At 37.9% G+C, this 11,074-nt stretch overlaps 1 protein-coding gene across 3 annotated transcripts in view; it reads left to right on the top strand.

Moving 5' to 3' along the window:
• Window positions 1-1,848: 1,848 nt before the first annotated feature.
• The window catches only part of LOC117400847 (semaphorin-4D-like), a 56,219-nt gene continuing 46,993 nt past the window's right edge, over window positions 1,849-11,074 (top strand). For all 3 annotated transcript variants that reach the window (XM_059022128.1, XM_059022116.1, XM_059022110.1), the window contains exon 1: window positions 1,849-2,207. The gene's annotated coding sequence lies outside the window, so the exon portion shown is untranslated. The remainder of the gene's footprint in view (window positions 2,208-11,074) is intronic.

Genomic DNA, 11,074 nt, shown 5'->3' with positions numbered 1-11,074 from the left:
GATCTACAGACAAAACGCACACTGGTGTCAAAGTAGTTTTAGTTGATGTTTGTAGCATCTGCTGCTATGATACTTAAGTTATAAAATAAGGTTATGCTTGCAACTTTATGCTGTGCCTTTGTTTGAGAAAGCACTGTAGCCAACACTCAGGTGTGTCAAATTTCCAAGCATACCAAATCCTGATTAGCTTGATGCTTATGATTGTGTACTCTGTCTGAAAGCAATCAGCTGCATCAGGAACTCAATGATCCTGTTGTTTTCAACTGGAGGCTCTCCTCAACTACAATCTGTGGTTTTCTGTTCAGTGTTGAACAAAGAGTAGTTTTGTGTCTCAACGCTTTCAGGCTTTGTGATTCGCTCCTCTTTTAAGAAAAATATTGCATAACCTTTACCCTCCCTCAAATGGCTTCACACCCTTGGGTACTGTTTCATATTTAAAAGAGTTACAAAAGTGAGCGCCCAGCAAGACTTTAGAATCACATTTCTTAATTGGGCTGAACATCTCTTGTTTTTTTAATTCAGGATATTAATCATTTTCAAGTAGTAATTGATAAATATGTATATATTTCTTCGTCCTGTTACCTGATCACTCCCAGTGCTGTACATCACATGGTCTGCTTGCAGCTAGGAATTAAACTGATCTACAGCAGCTGAAATATCAGAAAAAAAACAGCAACACCTGCATATCCCAAAAAAAAAAAAATCTTCAAGGGGCCCCCGAGTGGCTCACCTGGTAAAAGCACAGCCGTGTGGTCTGCAGAGTGTCGTACAGTCAGGGGAGCGCATGTCCGTGTCCTGGCTGTGTGAAGTTGCTGGTCTTTGCTGCGGATTCCAAAGGGAGGGTAAAACCGGCAGGGACTGTTTTTCCTCATCGCGCTACTGCAAACCCTGCTGGCCAGGCACTTAGTGAGCTCAGCAGGACACCTGCAGGGCTGGCCTTTGTCTTCCAGGGGCCGGTAGCTCACTGACACCGCTCTCGAGTTCCTGGGTGTTAAAGAGGAAGCTGGCTTGGTCGTGGGGTTGGAGGGCATCCACTGAACCTTCAATTCTCCTGAGCTGTGTGGGGAATTGCTGCGGTGAGGGGAAAAATTATCAGGCATTAAAAAAATAAATAAATAAAAGATCTTCAGCAGTGTAAATGTTGTTAATGCTAAGCAATCTATCTAGTTATTGATTTATACAGCTTGGCCACTTCTTTAAGCTCTGCGACGCAATTTTTGCATTATCAACCAGAGTAGTGCTTAAAAAGCATCTCCCCTGGAAATACAACACTTGCCCTTTCACCTGTGCCAAGCTCCCTTTTATCTCTGCAGGGGTTTTTCCTAATGGTCAATCAGCTGGAACGTTTTTCATCCTGTGTATTTGTTTGGGTGTTTATGGTCTAAGAAGTGATACAGTAAAGTAGCATACAGTAGACGTTAAAACCTTTGTTGCATACTCTGAGGAACATACAGACCTCATGGAAGTAGTGATTTAATTTTACGAGTGGAGCTGTAATCGATGTTCACACAATACAGATTCAAATTCCACTCAGAGGTCAGACTGCTTGTTTATTGACCTATACTGCCCATCAACACTGTGGAGGCCAGTAGACGCTTCTTCGGAGGGTATTATACCGACACATCTTTTGTTTTGTTTTTCGTTTAATTCCATGTTAAACAAAATAATTTAACAAATTCTTATGTTTGTTTACTTATTAAAGCATACACAGGGATTCGAAAATCCATAGTTGATATGCTAATAATATATGGTGGTGGCTCCAGTTTTTGTTAACAAAACAAAAACAAAAACAAAAAAACCAATATATTATACAAACGTGTTTCCTTCTGATGCTTAACACTGGAGAAATGCACGCGCTTTGTGTTATCCCGCGTGGAATGATTGCCTGATGTCCATCAACATTCACTATTAACAACAGGAAGCAATAGTATTCTAGAACGACCTTTTCATTTGCAGATGTGAAGTGTGTGTTTAGTTTACCAAACTTAATAGCCTCTCAAGGCACTGTGCCGTGTTTGTGTTTCTCTGACTCTTCCACCCCCTCCTCCCTGTCTCTCCGGATTGATATCCTATGAAAAGGGCTTTTTGAATCTGAGTTGCAGCCGCCATGCTGGGAAAGACAAACTTGCTACTCATTTGCAGCACGTCCTGAACTCAAAACTTACCTTACCCAGGTCCAGAGAGAGGCGAGTTTCTCCTAAAAAAAGGTAAGCTATGGCTGCGACGTCTCCGTAGTTTTCAATTAATTTATATGGTTTAGTTGCGATATTTTTTTCAGCAATTAGTTTATGTTTGTATAGAAAGTTTATACGTGCGAGCAACTACAACCCCCTTGAGTGGTGTTGGCTTGCAGTCATGGTTTTTAAATGCTGGACATCTGCAGCAGTTCATGTGTTGCACTTGCTAAAAACCAATGTATGCACGAACAGGTTCGTTTTGAAGCAGCAATATGCGAATTACAATTCCATTCCTTACAAATTTCCAGTACCGTTTAACCTAAAATGTTAAATGGTCTATAGAGCTGGGTTTTTTTGTTTAATTTCAAATTAAACGTTTTACTACAGCAGTGTCCCGCTGAAGTTTCGGCCAATTTGTAGCTTAAGCTACTTTTTGATAGACAAACTGTTTTCTTTAACGCTAAAATGCTCTTGTGTTAAAAAAAAAAAATTCCAGAGCGGTCCATCAAACCCCCCCCATACCCGTGCTATACCTCACTGGAGAACAGTTTTGATCGCGTTCTACTTTTGTACACAATCCTAGGCTATTTTATATTATTCACATCGACTCGTTTATTTTCTGAAATAATCGCCGAGTGATGTGTCTTTATTTTTATGTTTTGTATGCATTTATTACATCTGGGCTGGCTGGTTGCAAAACGCAATGGCTAGTGCGCACAAATTGTTTATCTAACCCAGTCTGGAATGGTTCAAGTTGCCCAAATCATTAGAATTGTGCTGGAGACTTGAACTGTTGCACATGGGATCGATTCCTTTTGAATTTACCATTTTGTTAAAAGAAAGAAAAAAAAAACCCTAAGATGTATATAACGGTACTGGTTAATAATAACTAAATGCATGTTGTAATTTTCTTCGTAAACCTGTGTATCCATGGGACTTTATCCATGGGATATTTTTTTTTAATACTTTCCTGCATTGCGACCTCATATACGACTGAAACAAAACAAAAACAAAACTCACTTCTAGTTTTTATATGGGGACAGATGGAAGACGCACATTCATGATGCCCTCATATAAGGATGTGCTTTTGCTCAAAGCAATGGATTTTTTTTTTAATGTCAATGAAAAATATATTTATTAATATTATGTGTCCAAAACTGCTTTCTTAAGCTATATTCAAAATGCCATGCATGGGAGGGTTAATGATAAGAATTACAGAAATTCAAAGCACTATGCTTTTCCAGATTTAATATTGTGTGCATGTAAACTGTAAATCAGGTACTACACAATGACACAGCCCACCCACTACCACATGACAGACAGAATCTGAACCTGTTACTTGTGGGTCATCCAAGGCCTGTACATTGTGAGAGTAAACATTAATAAAGCATACAGACTCTAATTTAAGTAACAGTTGTCGTGAAATTGTGGGCAAAAGTCTTTGCACTATCAAAGTAGGTCAGTTAATTCAGGTTATTACAGATGGCATGCAAAAATCAGTGCATTTTTTAATGGATCCTTTTCATGTGTATCCTGAGAAATCCCATTGAATATGATTTGAAAGATAAGAATGTTGCACAAGGGTTGTTATTGGGAGGGTCTGATGTCCCTTCAAGAAGTGATAAGAAATATTTTAAAATCAGCACTGCTTTTTTATACTTTAGTTCAGCTATTCAATTCAGAATTGTTGCTGCTTCTTTTGGCCCAAATACAGTCCCACTCCAGTGGTTTAGCTGCAGTCAGACCCAACGCAGTAGTGTCATTTATAGTGTTGTACTTGCATAGTAAGTAGAGTATTTGGAGTGAAAATCGGGGGATATTTGTTTTCACTCCACTATGACCACATTTAATCTTAATGACCCTATAGCCATCCCAGGGTAGGCCAATACAGTGCATTTGAATGAACTTGGTTAATATGGTATTTTACTGTAATATTTCTGTACTTGTTGCATGGGTCTGGATTTGATTCCCTGTCAAGTTACAGTACTACTTTGTTATAATCGCATAGGCAGAGAGTCCTGTTTTTTCAGATACATCTGGGCAATCCTGTTAAAACTGGCATAATTTTGGCTGCTAAACAAATGTATTGTGGGTTTTTTTTTCTGCTATGTACTGTACGGTACTTTGCGATACTTTTGTATAAAAAGCGCTATATAAATGCAATTATATATACATACACTGCTGTGCAAAAGTCTTAGACAAAGCCTCAAAGCCTCCGTTAGTGTTTTCTACTATTATAACAACCTTGACTTGCATAAAGAAGGAAAAACATTGAGTGAAATAGCTTGCATCACTTGACTTTCAAGGTGTGGTATCCAAAACATAATCAAGTACAGAGAAACATCATCTGTAATTGACAAACCCAGGACTTGAAGACCCAAAAAGTTGTCTAACAAGGATGAGCAAAACTTGAAGATAATATCATTAAGGAATAGAAAGAAGACACGTTGATTTGACAACAGAACTGGCAGAAGGCACAGATGTCGTTGTCCATCAAATCAACAGTACGAAGGTCACTCGTGAAATCAGGACTTGAAGGATGTGTTGCAGTAAGAATACCTCTATTAAGAAAGGGGAACAAGACTAAAATATGCACAAGAACACAGAAATTAGACTATGGAACAATGGTCAAATGGTCAATATATATATATAATGTTAGGAAAATTATACGGTTTTCCTAAGAAACTTCCAGTTGATATGGTGATTTGTTAAAATAACTCAATGAAGTTACAAAGTATTCTTGATCAGATAGAGTAGTGCATTCAGACAGGGCTTCCTGTCAAAATGTTAAACATTTTAATTCAAACACAGGCATGCTTTCTTACTTTATGCAATCACATTGTGAGCTGTAGCAGTGACACGTTACTCTGTTCTTGAAGGCTTACCAGTTTGAATGCATGATGATGCTGCTGCTGATGATGATACAATTGAAGGTTCACTGGATGGCCGCTTTAGTCCTTAACCCGTCTAAATTTTGTGATGAGTATACTGTAGAAAGCTACTGTATACAGTAAAGGCCATAACACACCAGGTACGATGCGTCAAGCGAATATGTGCAGCGATGCAACAAAATGAATAGATCCTACACTTCTGATAAGTGTCTTTCACACCCCAGGTGCCACGATGGGGGACACTGAAGCAATGCAAAGTAAATAGAATTGAATCCTATTTTTTTGCGATTTCTTTCTGCAACAGCTATGTAATTGACCAATCAGAGAACAGCTTCAATGCACGTGGTCTGCCAGGTTGAAGCACTGTCCAAAACGACAGAGGAAACAATAATACGTGCCGTGGAAAAATACCCCAAGCTTTATGACCAAGGTTGTCAAATTTGAGTTATTACACCAGGCTGTGGAATTCACACAAAGATTCTTTTTTGTAGTATTTCATGCACCCAAATGCATCATGCTTTGACATCTACAAAGTAACAGCAGTATCAATAACAGGTCTTCCTCCTCTCTGTCAAACATTTAATAAAAACAACCATTTTCAAAATCGCACGTGGTGTATAACGGCCTTAATTCTCAAATCTCATCTTTCAAGAAGCATGGTGACACAGACATCTGTGTTGTTTTTTTACTCCATTCACATGTACTGGAAATCATCAAGGTTGAACTGATTATCTTGTTGGTTTCTAAATACAAGGAGCTTTTACCATTGTATGGAACCTTGAGTGAAGATCTGGACATGATGTCCATGGAATGGGAACGGCACATTCTGGGTCAGTAGTCGTGTGTTCTAGTCTTTTTGCAGATCACAATAAATGTTAATTGCAAGCTAATGCAGAACAGATTGAAAACAGATTTATACTGTGTTATGTTTTTGTAGGACATACAGTGTGTTTTTAGATAAGCTGCAGTATAGGCCTGTGTGTTTGACAGTTCAACTCTAAACATTGGAAATTCGAGGTGTGTCCCAACATCAATAATAATTGCCATTAGGCATGTAAATAAGTATTTTATCAGCTTGTCAATTTGGGTGATGGTTCATCGTTTGGTCATATGAGCAGTGCAGCCACCCAAGTCTTGTCAATATAATTGGTAGCATTCACTTCATGTCAAAGCATGCACATGGCAGAATCAGGTCAGTATTGCCTCCTGGCACTCGATAGAAAGGTTTGACAGTACAGGGGGTGTACATGTGCAGCTTCTTTCAGTAGCTACTTACCTGATATTTCAGGTGCATAGATGTCCATCACGCTACAATACAGTAGGCAGGAGGCATTTGGCACCACAGCACAAACTACATTTCCTATTTTGCCCTGCTAGGCTGTCATAGCCCTGCTACTTCTGTTCTTTCACCTTAGGGTGAAAGGAAATGCTGCACAAAAAAAATGTAAGTCAGATTCATGTTTTAGCAGTGCTTTCGCTTTAGCTCAGTTTTGTTACTAATGTCTCTTCAAGAACTGTTGCTGCTACCTTTGGCCATAGAATCATGGAGTCTATATGGAGTGTGTTGAAATATGCATGATGAAAGCCAAAGCATTGTGGTTGTATTTGTGTTGACCCTTCACTTTTGTGGTTGTTTCAGTCTTTGCAGTTGCAATTTTGGATATACTGGATCTGCTTTTTCCATTGTGTTGGCAGATTCAATAACTATAGAAAGCAATGCTGCTTCTTTGTATCCCACAATTAAAATTTTCCATTTCCATAAACATTTCAAGTAAGCTGTTGTTTTGCTGTAAACTGCACTGACACAATGCAATTTGTGAAAACCTTTGAATTACATTTGTTGAGCAATTTCAGAAGTTTCAGCAATACAGCCTATTTTCTACTATTGTGTGTTGTCGGCCAGGACTAAACAAGATGTGCAAATACCCGTTGCTCAGTACATTGCAATTATTCTCCTTTGCGCAAGGACAGTTCTGTAAATTGGCCTTGTTTTGTTGGTGGCTAAAGGTCTTCTAAAAGATATTGCATCAAAAGTTTGTAACAAAATTCCATATGCCAAGAGCGAGGGATGTGGATTTTCGGGCATTTATTGACCCGGAGTTCAAGGAATCTGTGAAAAACTATCTGGAATGTGAACCAGGGTAACTAGGAAACCCTCGGTAGGAAGAGAGATTTTCCTTGCTCTAGAATACGCATTTCTGTTCCCAGCCGTGATGTACAAGGAGGCATGTGCTTCTATAGGGAATTCTTTATCTCTGCTTCAATGCGTCTTGGTTAGCACAGTTCAGTATTACCGGTAATCTTTCTGTTAGTATATTTGTAATGTACTAACATTCCCTTTTTTGCTAAACTGTATGACTAGGATCAGTACATACAGTTTATGTACTGTACTGTTTTAGAAGTGCAAAAAATGAGACCAATTTTTATAATAGAAAGAGACATGTTTTCATTAATGAATTGATATTCATGAAACATTAGCAACGTTCAATAACATTTAATAATAGTCTTTAATCTCTGAAAGATTGAGTTTGTTACTTAGATCCATTGGTGTGTGACTGGGACGCTCTGGTTAAAATCCCCAGAAGGTGGGGTTAATTGACACTTCAAGCTCTTTAAAGTCAAACACTATTTAGAATGATTTTTTTATTTGCATTTATTTGATTTTAAATTACTGTAGTTTGCATAGGTCCACCAATTGAACTTGCTTTTTGTTTTTAATCCAAGATCTTTCAAGTACTACTGCAGGAAATGTAATGATGTTTTACATTTAAGGGCTTCAACATAGCGTTTTTAAGCAAGGTACCATAATCGTGCTGCACTTGGGTGGAAATATGATAGTAGCCTATGTCAAAAACATTGTAAATAATGAATATGCTGTATTGTTTTTCACTCAGTCGTTCTCATTTCTGAATAGGAAATGTACATGCTTGTATGTCTTGGCTAGGTCTTCAAAAGTTCATGTTTCCAAATGCCCTAGGACTAGTGACAAGTTACAAGATGTTCTGTTCACTCCTGTGATAAGGCACTGGCAGTTAATATACTCTCAAGGGTATTTTGGCTTTGCTGTGCTGTAAATTGCAAGTTTGATCAATTTTAATGCCATGAAACCGAATTAGAAACACAAGACTTCCATGGGACTGTAATAAGATTGGTGGGGGTAAGTGTTTTTTTTTGTCACTGTATATTAGTTAACAATTTAACTGAATCTGAACAATTTAGCTTGAGCAATGAGCATACGGTATTGTACATGGTTCTGTATTTGAAAACACAAGACTGAACTTTCTTCGTAACTCGTTACTTGAACTGTAGTAGTGTGCATAGACAAAGTCTCTGTTTTGGAAGCCTAGGATAGAAGCTCAGTTGGCTGTAGTTACAGTAGAACATTTAGTGAGAATTGGGTCAGGTGGGATCAAATGGGTGTGTTTGTCTATATATCATTTTAAACCAAGCACATAAAAAAATCAGTGACATCTGCAAGAAATACGGGTCATTATTAGTATATAAGGTGCATCCTGTGTGTACTGTAGCTTGTCACAATGCTTGTAAAATATGTAAAGAAAATAAATAAATGTCTGTGATGCCCTGGACATTCTGGATCATATTGCAAATGGTACCTGGTCACCTAAGTGCTCCTTCAGAATGAAGGGTTTGGTACATTAAAGTGCTGCTGTCATAGAGGGGGCTTGGCTATCTTGTGCAGTTACATTGATGATTAATGGCTACTGCACAAAAAGCTGTATTTGTAATTCCATTTGCACATCTGTAAATGCATAGGATTATACAGGTAATGCAGTTACCACCAGCACACTAATGCTTTCTGAGTGTGGTGAATATTCTCTCTAGTGATGAGTGCAGTAATTATTTGCAACAATTTAGAGTGAATTAGGTATTTAATGATTCCTTTGAGAGTTTTCCTGTCTTGCATGTTGTCAGTTCAACTACACACGTGGTAGATTCGGATCAGATTTCCTTTGGGAAGTAACATACGATTTACTTTAGCGAATACTACTACAGGTATGTTGATGAAAACGGTTATATTGTAAATAACATATTGGTTTACTCTACATTCTTTCATTGGTAACCCTGTATAATACTTCTGCATTACAATAACAATCCGTTATCTCTGTCTGCATGAAAGGGTGTTTCCCTAACTGTCTTGTAGCCAGTGCCAGTAGCCTTTCTTTAAACCAGCGAGACTAGAGTATGATTGTTCAAATAGGAGCGTGAGTCAAGACCAAATTAAATTATTTTGTACCCGGTATGTACTGTACTTAACACATTATACTATAATGCTCTTTTATTAAACATTGTTATTGACATTTATATTGGGAATTTCTAATTTTGTACAACAAAAAACTGGTAAAATAATTACAAATTAGGCAGAAAAAATAGTGTATGGTAATAGTGAGTAGTTTTACTAAACTACTCCGACAAAAACTTGTTCATAATTGTAGCCAAATGAACATAATCCTAAAAATACATTCTCTATCAACCTTGAAACCATGCCGTCGTCTTAGACAGTTCTGACAATTGCGTTTATTTTCTGGCCTGAAATGCTGTTACCCTTTTACACACAATAATACTAGCTGTCAGAAAATATTATTGTAATTCCTCACAGGGAGCTTTGAGCTGTTTTTGATAGTGTAGCTTTACTTTACAGCTCATATAAATTATAACTGAGGAGCAAGGTTATGTTATTTGTTTGTTGATCTTGGGAAATGTTACAGGTACATTGGAATCATAATAAAGACTTTCAACAGGTGCATTCGTTTCAGTGGTTGCCATCAGGGATGTGTACTGCACAGTTTTTACATTTTAATTAGTTGTATTTATAGCTGTACAGTTAAATTGGAACATGTCAATTTCATTTTTGCATGTCAAAATGAATCCTGTCAGATTCCGCATTCTTTAAGTAGACCTTTTGGTTTGCCTAGGGAGGAAAAGATCAGCTAAACTGACTGTGGCTGATATGAGGCAGTGGGTTTGATTCTCCGTGCTGTGTTAAGCTGTTGCCATGCTGTTCCTTGCCTGGTCAGCATCATTTGTTCCTCAAACTCGCATTGTTCCTCCTGTCACCTCACGTTTTTGCTGCAATTACTATACCTCATGAAGTACGTTTTAAACATGAAAATATGAGTGTTACTAGCTTTAGCATTCATTTTAGCTTGTAGCGTGTACAGTAATTCAGCTTCCCTGTGTTTTTTGCAATATCTGGGGCACTTTGATTTCTGGATAATGAAGACCTACTGTAATGCGTTAGGATATTATTGACTTTGAGATATTCTCTAGTCGAAGTTCCGTCGTGGGTATCGCACAAGAAAAATTTTTGTGTCAGCAATTTAACATATTAGCTGCCAATGTGGCTATTTATTGAGGTTTTAAACTAAGTTTCTGGAGTAAAGTTACAGTATATTTTGTACTTATCTGTATGATTTTTTTTTAATCTGTTGTGTTACACTGCCTCATTGTTTTAATCAATATACAGACCTATTTTATATCTAGTGTATTTGTAATGTTGGTACATGATTAACCTCTTGCCATATCAATTATACACGCATCTTTTTCACTCTATTTATCTTCATATCTACAAGCCATTCAATCAGATTATGCCTTTGGGGAGGCCATTTTTTTCTTAGTATACTTTTGTTTTTCAGGGGAGCCCTGCTGGGTACTGGAATGGTTGAAGGGAAAAAAGCAAAACAAAACACGAACAGTGGATGCTCCCTTTATGCACTGTATCAGTCTACTGTATGTAGACCTGCAAACCGAGCACTGTGGGGGTTGGGTGTCTGGTATGGACGATTGGTAGAGTCAACCTTTTGTTTAAAAACCGAATTCATTAAAACGGAAGGCCCAAGGGTTTCTGTAGCCGCTATGCATCATACAGTAGATCTTGCATGAGAGCTAATTCTCCTCTCAACATAAGCCCCTGAAATGTGATTTACTGTAGATGTGCAGCTGATCTCCAGCATTGCATGCAATGAAGAACTGGGTGGAAGAGCTTCA

Source organism: Acipenser ruthenus, chromosome 1 (genome assembly GCF_902713425.1).
Source record: "Acipenser ruthenus chromosome 1, fAciRut3.2 maternal haplotype, whole genome shotgun sequence".
Taxonomy (NCBI): domain Eukaryota; kingdom Metazoa; phylum Chordata; class Actinopteri; order Acipenseriformes; family Acipenseridae; genus Acipenser; species Acipenser ruthenus.
Note: the sequence above shows the minus strand (reverse complement) of the source record. Positions and strands in the feature narration are given on the sequence as shown.